The sequence below is a fragment of the Bombina bombina genome, chromosome 1 (genome assembly GCF_027579735.1).
Source record: "Bombina bombina isolate aBomBom1 chromosome 1, aBomBom1.pri, whole genome shotgun sequence".
Classification (NCBI taxonomy): Eukaryota; Metazoa; Chordata; class Amphibia; order Anura; family Bombinatoridae; genus Bombina; species Bombina bombina.
Window position 1 is genome coordinate 1,501,876,244 of NC_069499.1, and position 15,082 is coordinate 1,501,891,325.

The following is a 15,082-nucleotide window of genomic DNA, read 5'->3' on the forward strand; positions in this document are numbered from 1 at the left end:
TTGAATATTACATTTAAAAAACACAGTATTAGACTAGAAATACTATTTCAAATTCGAAAGTGACACTCGAATGTAGCATTCGTATTTGAATATTACATTTATTAAACACAGTTGTAGACTAGAAATACTATTTCGAATTTGAATGTCACATTCGAATTCGAATATTACATTTCAAAATTGAATGAATACATAGCTAAACATTCTATTATTCGAATTAATATTTTCGAATTTTATTGAAAAATTTGAAAACGAAAATTCGAAAATAGAATGTTAGAATGTTAAATAAACATTCGAAATTCGATTCGAACGAACAAACGAATGTATCAAAATTTGTTTTAAATTTTGAATTTTTAGAAACATTTGCATATCCCTAGTCTATATGTATGTCTGTGTGTCTATATGTATATATGTACTGTATATGTGTGTGTGTGTGTCTATATGTATATGTGTGTGACTACATGTATGTGTGTGGATGTGTGTCTATATGTATGTGTGTGTGTGTCTATATGTATGTATGTGTGTGTGTCTATATGTATATATGTGTATGTGTCTATATGTATGTGTGTGTGTCTATATGTATATATGTGTGTGTATGTCTATATGTATGTGTGTGTCTATATGTATATATGTGTGTGTATGTCTATATGTATGTATGTGTGTCTATATGTATATATGTGTGTGTGTCTATATGTATGTGTGTGTGTCTATATGTATATATATGTGTGTATGTCTATATGTATGTGTGTGTGTCTATATGTATATATGTGTGTGTATGTCTATATGTATGTGTGTGTGTCTATATGTATATATGTGTGTGTGTGTCTATATGTATATATGTGTGTGTATGTCTATATGTATGTGTGTGTGTCTATATGTATATATATGTGTGTATGTCTATATGTATATATGTGTGTGTATGTCTATATGTATGTGTGTGTGTCTATATGTATATATGTGTGTGTGTGTCTATATGTATATATGTGTGTGTCTATATGTATGTGTGTGTCTATATGTATATATATGTGTGTATGTCTCTATGTATGTGTGTGTGTCTATATGTATATGTCTGTATGTGTCTATATGTATGTATGTGTGTGTGTCTATATGTATATGTCTGTATGTGTCTATATGTATATATGTGTGTGTGTGTCTATATGTATATATGTGTGTGTCTATATGTATGTGTGTGTGTCTATATGTATATATATGTGTGTATGTCTCTATGTATGTGTGTGTGTCTATATGTATATGTCTGTATGTGTCTATATGTATGTATGTGTGTGTGTGTTTTCTGTAGAGTGGGCACCTTTCATGTAAAGGAAATAACCTTGTTGTATCCATGTGGTTTCTAATGTGAAAATGCATTAGATGTATCTGCTAAATGAAAACCTTAGCTCAGACAGTAATATTCAGATAATAATGCCAGAACGCCTTTGCTGCTTACTGTTTGTGTTCATGTTTGTTGTTTACTCGCTGATCGGTAATGACATCAATAACTAACGTCACTAGCAGAGATATAACAACTTACATACACAATGGAAGCAGCAGAGCCCTGGCAGTCAATGGCCATCTGACTGTTTCATTCATTATTCTCCACTTGTCTCTTTCCACCCACCTTCTCCCTCACGTCTCTGTCTATATCTATCCTGATATGCTCTTTTGTGTTTTCCATTTCTGCATCTCGGTGGCTTCTGTTTTCTGCCACCTCAGTCTCACTGCACTCATACACCACAGTCTCACAGCACTTCTGTGCCTCATTCTGTCTGCACTGTTACATATCAATCTGTCTGTAGTTACACATCAGTATGTCTGCACTTCTGCACCTCATTCTGTCTGCACTGTTACATATCAATCTGTCTGTACTGTTAAACATCAGTATGTCTGCACGTCTGCACCTCATTCTGTCTTGTTTCCTACATGTCAGTCTGTCTGCACTATAACACATCAGTCTGTCTGCACTGTTACATATCAATCTGTCTGTAGTTACACATCAGTATGTCTGCACTTCTGTACCTCATTCTGTCTTGTTTCCTACATGTCAGTCTATCTGCACTATAACACATCAGTCTGTCTGCACCTTTACACATCAGTTTGTCTGCACTCTTGTACCTTAGTCTGTCGGTACTCCTGCACCTCAGTCTCACTGCTTTCTTGCGCCTCATTCTGTCTGCACTCCTGCACCTCATTCTGTCTGCACTTCTGAACATCAGTCTCACTGCACCCCTATACCTCATTCAGTCTGCACTGCTGCACATCAGTCTGTCTGTACTCCTGAACCTCAGTCTGTCTGCACTCCTGCACCTCAGTCTGTCTGCACTGTTGCACAACAGTCTCACTGGACTCCTGCACCTCAGTCTCACTGCAATCCTACACGTCAGTCTGTCTGCACTGCTTCACAACATTCTAACTGCGCTCCTGCATCTTAGTGTCACTGCACTCCTGTGCCTCATTCTGTCTGCACTTCTACACATCAGTCTCACTGCACTCCTACACCTCATTCTGTCTGCACTGCTGCACATCAGTCTCACTGCACTCCTGCACCTCAGTCTGTCTGTACTCCTGCACCTCAGTCTCACTGCACCTCAGTTTCACTAAACTCCTGCTACTCATTCTGTTTGCACTGCTGCACAACAGTCTCACTGCACTCCTGCACCTCAGTCTAACTGCACTCCTACGCCTTATTCTGTCTGCACTGCTTCACATCAGTCTCACTGCACTCCTGTACCTCATTCTGTCTGCACTCCTACACCTGTCTGTCTGCACTCCTGCACCTCATTCTGTCTGCACTCCTACGCCTGTCTGTCTGCATTGCTGAACATCAGTCTGTCTGTACTCATACACCTATCAGTCTACATTGCTGTACATCAGTCTTACTGCACTCCTACACCTCATTCTGTCTGCACTGTTGCACATCAGTTTTACTGCACTGCTGCTCATCAGTCTCACTGCACTCCTACACCTCATTCTGTCTGTACTGCTGCACATCAGCCTCACTGCACTCCTGCACCTCATTCTGTCTGCACTCCTACACCTGTCTGTCTGCACTCCTGCACCTCATTCTGTCTGCACTCCTACACCTGTCTGTCTGCATTGCTGAACATCAGTCTGTCTGTACTCGTATACCTATCAGTCTGCACTGCTGCACATCAGTCTGTCTGCACTTCTACACCTGTCTGTCTGCACTCCTACACCTCAGTATGTCTGCACTGCTGCACATCAGTCTGTCTGCACTCCTACACCTCAGTCTGTCTGCACTGCTGCACACCAGTCTGTCTGCACTCCTACACCTCAGTCTGTCTGCACTGCTGCACATCAGTCTCACTGCACTCCTACATCTGTCTGTCTGCACTGCTGCACTTCAGTCCCACTGCACTCCTACACCTGTCTGTCTGCACTACTGCACCTCATTCTGTCTGCACTCCTACACCTCATTCTGTCTGTACTCCTGCACATCAGTCTGTCTGCACTCCTACACCCCAGTCTGTCTGCACTGCTGCACATCAGTACCACTGCACTCCTACACCTGTCTGTCTGCACTACTGCACCTCATTCTGTCTGCACTCCTACACCTCATTCTGTCTGTACTCCTGCACATCAGTCTGTCTGCACTCCTACACCTCAGTCTGTCTGCACTGCTGCGCATCAGTCTCACTGCACTCCTACATCTGTCTGTCTGCACTGCTGCACTTCAGTCCCACTGCACTCCTACACCTGTCTTTCTGCACTACTGCGCCTCATTCTGTCTGCACTCCTACACCTCATTCTGTCTGTACTCCTGCACATCAGTCTGTCTGCACTCCTACACCCCAGTCTGTCTGCACTGCTGCACATCAGTACCACTGCACTCCTACACCTGTCTGTCTGCACTACTGCGCCTCATTCTGTCTGCACTCCTACACCTCATTCTGTCTGTACTCCTGCACATCAGTCTGTCTGCACTCCTACACCTCAGTCTATCTGCACTGCTGCGCATCAGTCCCACTGCACTCCCACACCTCATTCTGTCTGCACTGCTTCAAATTAGTCTCACTGCACTGCTGCACCTTAGTCTCACTGCACTCCTACACATCATTCTGTTGGCACTGCTTCACATCAGTCTCACTGTACTGCTGCACCTCAGTCTCACTGCACTCCTACACCTCATTCATTCTGTCATCATATTTACTCCACTATACTCCTATTTTATAAATTGTTATTGATCTGTTTTTTTGTAACTTTGGCAATACATGTAATAACATCATGCTAATAAAGTTTTCTTAACTTGCACTCCTGCACCTCAGTTTCACTGCACTCCAGTGCTGCATTCAGTCTGCACTCCAGAACTTTAGTCTGTCTGTACTCCTGAACCTCATTTTGTCTGCACTCCTGCATCTCAATCTGTCTGTACTCCTGCACCTCAGTCTGTCTGTACTCTTGCACCTCAGTCTGTCTGTACTCCTGCACCTCATTTGGTCTGTACTCCTGTGCCTCATTTGGTCTGCACTCAGTCTCAATGCACTTTTGCATCTCAGTCTTACTGCACTCCTGCACCTCAGTCTGTCTGTGCTTCTGCACCTCAGTCTTACTGCATTCTTGCGCCTCAGTCTGTTTGCACTCCTATGCCTCAGTCTGTCTGCACTCCTATGCCTCAGTCTGTCTCTACTCCTGCATCTCAGTCTTACTGCACTCCTGCACTTCAGTCTGTCTGTACTCCTGCGCCTCATTCTGTCTGCACTTCTGCACCTCAGTCTTACTGTACTCCTGCGCCTCAGTCTGTTTGCACTCCTACGCCTCAGTCTGTCTGCACTCCTACGCCTCAGTCTGTCTTCACTCCTACGCCTCAGTCTGTCTTCACTCCTACGCCTCAGTCTGTCTGTACTCCCTCACTGCAGTCTGTCTGTACTCCTGCACCTCAGTCTGTCTGTACTCCTGCATCTCAGTCTGTCTGTACTCCTGCATCTCAGTCTGTCTGTACTCCTGCATCTCAGTCTGTCTGTACTCCTGCATCTCAGTCTGTCTGTACTCCTGCATCTCAGTCTGTCTGTACTCCTGCATCTCAGTCTGTCTGTACTCCTGCATCTCAGTCTGTCTGTACTCCTGCATCTCAGTCTGTCTGTACTCCTGCACCTCATTCTGTCTGCACTTCTGCACCTCAGTCTTACTGCACTCCTGCGCTTCAGTCTTACTGCACTCCTACGCCTCAGTCTGTCTGCACTCCTATGCCTCAGTCTGTCTTCACTCCTACGTCTCAGTCTGTCTGTACTCCTGCACCTCAGTCTGTCTGTACTCCTGCACCTCAGTCTGTCTGTGCTCCCTCACTGCAGTCTGTCTGTACTCCTGCACCTCAGTCTGTCTGTACTTCTGCATCTCAGTCTGTCTGTACTCCTGCATCTCAGTCTGTCTGTACTCCTGCACCTCAGTCTGTCTGTACTCCTGCACCTCAGTCTGTCTGTACTCCTGCACCTCAGTCTGTCTGTACTCCTGCACCTCAGTCTGTCTGTACTCCTGCACCTCAGTCTGTCTGTACTCCTGCACCTCAGTCTGTCTTTACTCCTGCACCTCAGTCTGTCTGTACTCCTGCACCTCAGTCTGTCTGTACTCCTGCACCTCAGTAAGTCTGTACTCCTGCACCTCAGTCTGTCTGTACTCCTGCACCTCAGTCTGTCTTTACTCCTGCACCTTCTAAAGGAGGCCACAAATTCAAGGTAATTAGAAATCATAGGTTTATTAGTCTCCAACAAGGGGTTAGCCCACGCAAGAGCCATGTCAGAGAGTAAAGAGATGAGAAATCCCACCTTAGCCAGAGGGAAACGCCTGAGGTAACATCTCAAAATAAATGTCCACCTGGTTCAAAAAGCCTCTGCACTAATCAGGATCGCCTCCATATCGCTGAGGTAGAGGTGCAGAACCAGACATGCTTACTGCAGTCCTGCACCTCAGTCTGTCTGCACTCTCCTACACCTGTTTCTGTCTGCATTGCTGCACATCAGTCTGTCTGTACTCCTGCACCTCAGTCTCAATGCACTTTTGCACCTCAGTCTTACTGCACTCCTGCACCTCAGTCTGTCTGCACTCTCCTGCACCTGATTCTTTCTGCATTGCTGCACATCAGTCTGTCTGTACTCCTGCACCTCAGTATCACTGCACTTTTGCACCTCAGTCTAACTGCACTCTTGCTCCTCAGTCTGTCTGCACTCTCCTGCACCTGATTATGTCTGCATTGCTGCACATAAGTCTGTCTGCACTACTGCACCTTATACTGTCTGCACTCTTGCACCTTATTCTGTTTGCACTCCTGCACCTCAGTCTCACGGCAGACAGTCCTGCACTTCAGTCTCACTGCACTGGTCTGATGTGGTCTTGTAGGTGGCATAAAATATAAAGTGGGCGCTGCTCTGGTCTGATGAGGTCATTTAGGTGGGATAAAACACGCGCAGCAGGGTCTGATGTGGTCATGTCATAAAGTGGGTGCTGGTCTGATCTAATGAGGTCGTAGCTGGCATAAAACACATGCAGTGGGCTCTGGTCTGAAAAGGTCATGTAGCCTGGATAAAACACATAAAGAGGTCTGGTCTGATGAGGTCATATAGCTGGCATAAAACACATGCAGTGGGCTCTGGTCTGATAAGGTCATGTAGCAAGAATAAAAAACATAAAGTGGGCACTGGTCTGGTCTGATAAGGACATGTAGCTGGAATAAAACACATGCAGAGGGTGCAAGTCTGGTCTGATGTGGTCATGTTGCTGTATAAAACACATGCAGTGGGCGTTGGTCTGATGAGGTCATGTAGCTGGCATAAAAACACATGCAGTGGGCTCTGGTCTGGTCTGATAAGGTCATATAACGGGCATAAAATACAAGCAGTGGCTCTGGTCCGGTATGATGTGGTCATGTTGCTGACATAAAACACATGCAGTGGGTGCTGGTTTGGTCTGATGTGGTCATGTAGCTGTCATAAATACATGCAGTGACAGTGGCGGAACTACCATTGGTGCAGCAGGTACAGGTAACAACTGTTAAAGGGACCCATAGCAGCCAGACTTTACATGCACATGTGAAAATGTGTACAATCCTAATGCAGGGGAGCCTTTAATTAGTGCAGGTTGGCTATCCCCAAATTCTTTATACAGAGCAGCATATATATATTGCTGTTGCTTACTATTGGGTGACTTTAGGCGCTGGTCTTGTCTGATAAAGTCATGTAACTGGCATAAAATACATGCAGTGGGCCCTGGTCTTGCCTTATGAGGTCATGTAGCTGGGATAAAACACATGCAGTGGGCGCTGCTCTAGTCTGATGTGGTCATGTAGCTGAGATAAAACACATGCAATGGGTGCTGGTCTGATGAGGCCATGTAGCTGCAAAAAAAACTTGCAGTGGGTGCTGGTCTGATGTGGTCATTTTGCTGTCATAAACACATGCAGTGGGCACTGGTCTGGTCTAATCTGGTCATGTAGCTGGGATAAAACACATGCAGTGAGTGCTGGTGTTGCCCTATAGCTGGCATAATACAAATGAAGTGGGAACTGGTCTATCCTGATTTGGTCATATAGCTTGCATTCTAAGGGCACAGTATTACTGAAGAAAGAGAATTTGGCACGACACACAGGGATGCAGTAGTGTTTATTATGTGCGTATTGCAATAACATAAATCATTATGCAGCTTATCAAGCAAGGCAATGATCAAACTATTTTCTAATAAGGCATTAATATCATCACACAAGAGGGGAAAAGCAGATCATCACAGCAGAGAACCACACAGTAACGTTTCCCAGGTGCTGTCTCTCTGAAATGTTAACAAGAAAACTTCTCCTTCAGTCTCATTAGCCCCTGCCCCCCTTAGCAAATCTAATATTTAAAACTTTTAGTGTAGCAAGCGTGACTATGTGTTATGTCAATCATATTGTTTCGTAGCAATTGTGTTAGTTTCAATAAGAGTTTATCTCATAACAAGGAAGGAGTCTAACACCAGTGCTTCAATTGGAATGTGGTCCCCCTCCTCTTTCTAATGTGTTAATGTAAAGTTTTGGGGGCATATCTATCAATCTCAGTATGGAGCTTGATGCCCTGTGTTTCTAAAGACTGTTGCTCCGTAACCTGTCCGCCTGCTCTGAGACAGCGGACAGAAATCAACCCGATCGAATACGATCGGGTTGATTGACACCCCCTGCTAGCGGCCATTTGGCCGCGAATCTGCAGGGGGCGGCATTGCACCAGCAATTCACCAAAACTGCTGGTGCAATGATAAATGCCAAGAGCGTAGGCTGTCGGCATTTATCGATGTGCAGCGGACATGATCCGCAATATCAGATCATGTTCGCTCGCACATTAATAAATAGGCCCCATAGTCTGAAATTTATATTTGTAACACTCAGTATGTGGATTTTATTTTTAACCCTTTGAGTGCTAAGCTGGATTTAATATTTTTCTGATTTTTACTATTTTTAACAAAAAAATGTTTAGACCTTTTTACCCCCCCCATACCATTGGAAAGGTTAGGCGGTTACCTTTCCAATGTTGGGTCTTGGGGGTCTGTAGCTGCTCAGATCCCTGAGATACAGGTTTCTAAGCAGCATGCCCCCTTTCCCTATACTTTGTATTGTCAATTTTAAATAAAGTTGCGCGGTGACGTCATCACGTCATTGTGTGTGACATCACCGCACGTAACGGGAAGCCCCCGCGATGCCTGTCACTATGCAGGCCTGATCGCCGGGGTAGGAGCGGGTGGGAGCCCCCAGATTGCCAAAAAGGTAGTTGAGTGCTAGCGACGGCTCTGAGTCGTCGTTAGCACTCAAGGGTAATAAAGGAAAAAATTATTTTTTTATTCGATTAATCGAAAAAATAATCGGCCGATTAATCAATTATAAAAATAATCGTTAGTTGCGCGAAATTGCGATTGCACTAGCGCAATCTCCATTTACCCTTCAATCCTTATCGCGATCTCAGAACTGTGGTTAACTGTTTTCCGAAACAAAAAAGTTGCACAAAATACTTCAAAAATACATTACAAAGTACAGTTACACTCATATTAACACTTTTAATAAATATTTTTTTTTTAAAACATTGCACAAAAAAGTTATAAGCAGGGGTAGGCAAGGTGTCCGTACACGGACACTGGTGTCCGTAACTAGCCCTTGCAGTGTCCGCCACAATCTTAGTATATCTTTCTGATTAAATAATAGGAATAAGGAATAAGAGACTGCTAGCGATATTGGGTGATAAGTTATGGAATAAATAAAGCCTGAATGAAATACTGGATGTGTATCTGCATCTATATAATAATACCCAGCTCTATGCAAAGAAACAGAAGTGACACTGGCACATGTGTATAGCCAGACAAGGGCTGGTTATATGATCAGTGGTATCTGCATCAGTATAATAACACCCAGCACTATATAATGACACAGTAGTGACACTGACTCATGGGTATAGCCAGAGGAGGGCTGGTTATATGATCAGTGGTATCTGCATCAGTATAATAACACCACGCACTATATAATGACACAGTAGTGACACTGGCACATGGATATTATAGCCAGAGGAGGGCTGGTTATAGGATCAGTGGTATCTGCATCAGTATAATAACACCCAGCACTATATAATGACACAGTAGTGACACTGGCACATGGGTATAGCCAGAGGAGGGCTGGTTATAGGATCAGTGGTATCTGCATCAGTATAATAACACCCAGCACTATATAATGACACAGTAGTGACACCGGCACATGGGTATAGCCAGAGGAGGGCTGGTTATATGATCAGTGGTATCTGCATCAGTATAATAACACCCAGCACTATATAATGACACAGTAGTGACACTGGCTCATGGGTATAGCCAGAGGAGGGCTGGTTATAGGATCAGTGGTATCTGCATCAGTATAATAACACCACGCACTATATAATGACACAGTAGTGACACTGGCACATGGGTATAGCCAGAGGAGGGCTGGTTATAGGATCAGTGGTATCTGCATCAGTATAATAACACCAAGCACTATAAAATAATGTTTTTAATTTCAAATGTACCTTGGTGTCCTTCACTAAGGTCTGTACTTTGGAAAATGTCCGCCACAGCCTTTGTCTATGCCTATCCCTGGTTATAAGGGATCAAAGAAATGAGAAAAAAAGCTGCCAAAGTACTTTAACATAGAGATACATATAGATACATTGCTAAAGATGTATTTGTATGTATCTCTATATGTCTATATATTTGTACATATAAATGAATGTATTTATATGTGTATATATGTATTTACAGACATATATACACATGTAAACACATACATATATATGTACACACATATATAAACATATATAAGTGCATTAGAGCCCTTTGCCATTAAGTAGATGAAAAGATGTAAAAACATATATATGCAATATTCATATTTTACCCTTTGAGTGCTAAGCACTTTCCCACCTGGGTGCTAAGCTGATTTGAGGGTTTTTTTACTTTTTTATAATATTTTTTTCTTTAACTTTTTTTTTTTTTTCAGATCCCAAAGACTTATGAGATTTCCAACGGTGGGTCTTGGGAGTCTGTAGCTGCTTAGATGCCTGAGATACAGGCTTCTAAGCAGCATGCCCCCTTTCCCTATATTGTCCATTGTTTTTTTTAATAAAGTTGCGCGGTGACGTTATCACTTCATTGCGCATGACGTCACCATGCAAAATGTAAAGCCCCGGTGAGGCCTGTCACTATACAGGCCCAATCACCGGGGTAGGAGCGGGTGGGAGCCCCCAGATCTCCCTCAACGTGGGAGAGTGTTAGCGACGGCTCTGAGCCGTCATTAGCACCTGAGTGGGAAACTCTGCAACGGCTCAGAGCTATCGTTAGCACTCAAGGGGTTAATAAAGATTTTAACAATGTATTTATGGTAAATATTTCACATTTGCTAAGGAAAATATGCTATGTTGTTTGTATGATGGTGTTTTTTCCAACAATTTTTTTTTTTCTCCAATGACTTCAATTGGGAATGTGAAAATAACATAAGAACACAGAAGCGCCACATGGCCCAGTATTGTAGGAAACAAATAAAGGTGTTTAGTTAAATAGATACACTCACATTAGGTGAGGCACCCCTGATGGTGCAGAAGGAGCGTACCGGGGTCAATAGCAGTCACCCAGGAGACTGTACTCCGGTAGATGTTCAGTACTCTGCAGAGGTGATACAGAACACAATAGGGCACCTATATGGCCTGTATAGATAGATAATGTATAATGAAAGTATTTTCACTCACATTTAGTAGAGCACCTCCCTTGGTGCAGTCATAGCAAGCTGGGATCAATCACCCAGTAGACTTAAATCCGGCGGTCTGGAACTCCCAATGGTCCAAAGGACAGGTATTAATAAAAGTCCGGCAGCAAGTGGTAAGTATATAAAACTTACTTTATTAAAATGTTAAAATATATAATAGCAACGCGTTTCTCAGCCAACCAGTGGCTGTTTCATCAGGCTTAACAAAATGAGTGCTTCACACTTGCTATATATGCCAAACAAACAAACTTCAGGCTTAACAAAATGAGTGCTTCACACTTGCTATATATGCCAGACAAACAAACTTAGATAAAGAGCAACACCTGAAATGGGTATCGCTCAATTAGACAAGTCATAGGGGTCAGTAGAACCAATCAAAACTAGGAACATATTATGTGACATCACAATGTAAACAGAGTTCAATATCATGATTAAATTACATAGAATGAGGTATTCACAATACATAAATAATCATTATTTTAAATATTGTGTATTTAAGCTGATGCAGATTAAATAACCTATAATCTATATATACTACACAAAATGTGGTTATAATTCCATTCTGATAACTAGGCGATTGTTAAGATAACAACTAAAGGTCTCCAAAATCATTTCTATACATAGTTTGTCAGTATTGAACAGCCAATGCGAAATACAAAAACTGTTCTCTTTTTCCAGTGCAAGATGTACAATAATTACTATATATATCTAACCATGTTATTCGATTGCCTGATAAAATTATCCAGGAGGATACTACCTGATAATAAATTGTATTAAGTTTGGTGTAATATGCAAAAAGGCATAGCTATGCGCATCAGTCAAAAGAATGTGCTCCTAAACTTTAATACCCTTTGATCTTCATAGTTGCGGTTGTTCTCACTTACTTAATGATGTATAAAGAACTTGATCATTGTGATCTAAACTTATTGTAGATTCTAGCCGTAGTAGCATTCAGACCTTTGTCTACAAACGACACTTGGGGCGGGTATATACATCGAGTGATGCTGGGAAAGATTTTGGTGACGTAACCTATCATGATAGGTCCTGAACAGAAGTTAATGATTGGGCCAACAGCTAGGGACATAGTGTAAGTGGGCCTACTGAGGAGCAGTGTGAAACGTCTCTGCAGCATATCACTGTGACAAAAACACCAAATCTCTGTAGCCATAAATCAGTGTCCTAATAGAGAGAATAGAAAAAGCCAAAGACAATTGAGTCATCTTAGCAATTGTTATTACAATAAGAACAACAAGTGCGTATAATTTAAGTGTGTATATTAACAAGTCTTTTACTCTATATGTGTATTGTAGTATGTGATCTGGTAAACAAATCAGGTACATTCTTAAACCTAAATGGCACTATCAACTCAAAAAATAATAAAAAAGTCCACAGTGTATTGTAGTATCTAGGAATATAAAGTTGTGGAAGTAAGTGTAATGTGTGATGTGCTAAATATGTAATATAATCAGCATAAATGACCATAATAAGTCTTAAGGTGTAGTGCTTGATATAGTTAAAGGAAATGTGAGAGGTGTGTGGGGATTACCCATAATGATCATTCTTCTAATACGACACGTTAAGGAAGGAGAGGATATAGATTTATACTATAATGAGTAGGTAGCCCATATATGTGAGATTTAACAATAAGCAATTCTGCATAGTATATCTATACAAGGGGCCTGGATAGGTTTAATGATCTATCCTATATAATAGCCACATTAACCTTTTAAGGACCAGTGCATGTGTGGACCTATAGCTATTGTTATTGTTGTTCACAATGCTATAGGTATAGCAATAATCCATATGTTATAATAATAGAGTAGTAAATTAAAATTGAAAAATTATTTTGATATTTGAAAATGATATTGTAATACAATGTGTGGTGTTAAAATAGTGAGGTATTGCTCTAAATAGTGTCTGTCTCTCAAGTGATAGTGTTAATTTTGATAGACCGAAGTGTTGCAGTGATCATAGGGTGATGGGTTACTGGGTGGTGGTAGGATTGTATAGGGATAATGGGTGTGTCTTATTTAGGGTCTAATAGTGTATAAATACTAGGGCAAGGAGGGGGGATAAGATAAATGTGATGATATGGGTGGTAGATAAGGGATCAAATCTAAAGTGTCATAGTATAGAGGAGAAGGTCTATAATTGACCTATGGATATTATAAGAGAGATGAGTGTGCCATCTTCTAACTAAAAATCTTGAACAAGTGGCAGATAACTGTATATATCATAATTGGGATGATATATATATATATATATATATATATATATATATATATATATTTATATATATATATAATATATCATCTAGAGATGTTGGCCTCGCCATACAGGGTTAGAGATCAAAAGCTGCTAAGTCTATGCATTCGTTTAAACCATCAGGGATCAAGGTGTGTAATTTGTGGATCCAATATGTCTCTCTGCGGACGAAGACATAACATAGGGTTATAACTATTTCTAGGGATCTGTTCTATCGGGATGATGGACAATGTTTTAGGGCTTCCTCTATGAGCATGGAGACAGTGCCTTGATATACTGTGTTTCAGAAACTTTCGTTTTATGCTATATGTGTTCACTCCACCGTCTCTTTATTTTACGGCATGTGTGTCCTACATATTGGACCCCACATAAGCAACTGATAAGATAAGAAAGACTTTTATTAATACCTGACCTTTGGACTATTGGGAGTTCCAGACAGCCGGATTTAAGTCTACTGGGTGACTAGATTGATCCCAGCTTGCTATGACTGCACCAAGGGAGGTGCTCTACTAAATGTGAGTGAAAATACTTACTTTCATTATACATTATCTGTCTATACAGACAATACTAGGCCATATAGGCACCCTATTGTGTTCTGTATCACCTCTGCAGAGTATTGAACATCTACCGGAGTACAGTATCCTGGGTGACTGCTATTGACCCCAGACTGCTCCTTCTGCACCATCAGGGGTGCCTCACCTAATGTGAGTGTATCTATTTAACCTAACACCTTTATTTGTTTCCTACAATATTGGACCATGTAGCGCGTTTGTGTTCTTATGTTATCTACAGATCTCTGATCCTGGATCCTAGCCTATGATCCTTTACAGATAGCTGCCTTGACCTCTACTACCATCTATCCACTGTGGACATCACTCAACACTGGGACTCACATCCCTTATCTATATTAATATCAAGAACTATTAATTAATAATTATTATTTTACAGACAATATATATGTTTAATACTTCAGATAGGGATTATTACCGTCTATGTAAATTGTCAAAGATTACTAGACCTCATTTTGCTTATTATATGTGATATCACTTATTTAACACATTAATTGTGAGCATTTTATACACGGCTCTACAAGGGCGCCCCGTATTTCTATTATTATTTTGGGAATGTGAAAATGCGATCGTGTTTGTGCATTCTCGGGTGTTAGGTTTTTTTCTCCTTTTTTTTTCTCCATTGATATCTATGGGGCAATACATGCAATGCAGACGAAAACTTAAAGTTAGGATTTTGGGGTTATACGGGTTACCGCTTGCGTAAAATAGTTTTTTTTTAGCTCGTAATATGAATGCTACCCGACTAGAGTAAAAAGCCTAACTCTAGAAGATATTTTGTGATTGTGAAAAAAAATAATACTGCGCCACTTATAATCTAACCCTAACTGTTGATTAATTATTTGTGTATGGAATTATGAAACGTTTTCAATCCCTTACAAGTGGGCACTGGTGTTACCTGATGTTGCTATATAACTTGCATGAAGAAGCTGCTGGTCTGGCCTATTGTAGTCATATACCTGGCATAAAACACATGCAGTGGTCACTGGTCTGGCCTGATGTGGTCATATAG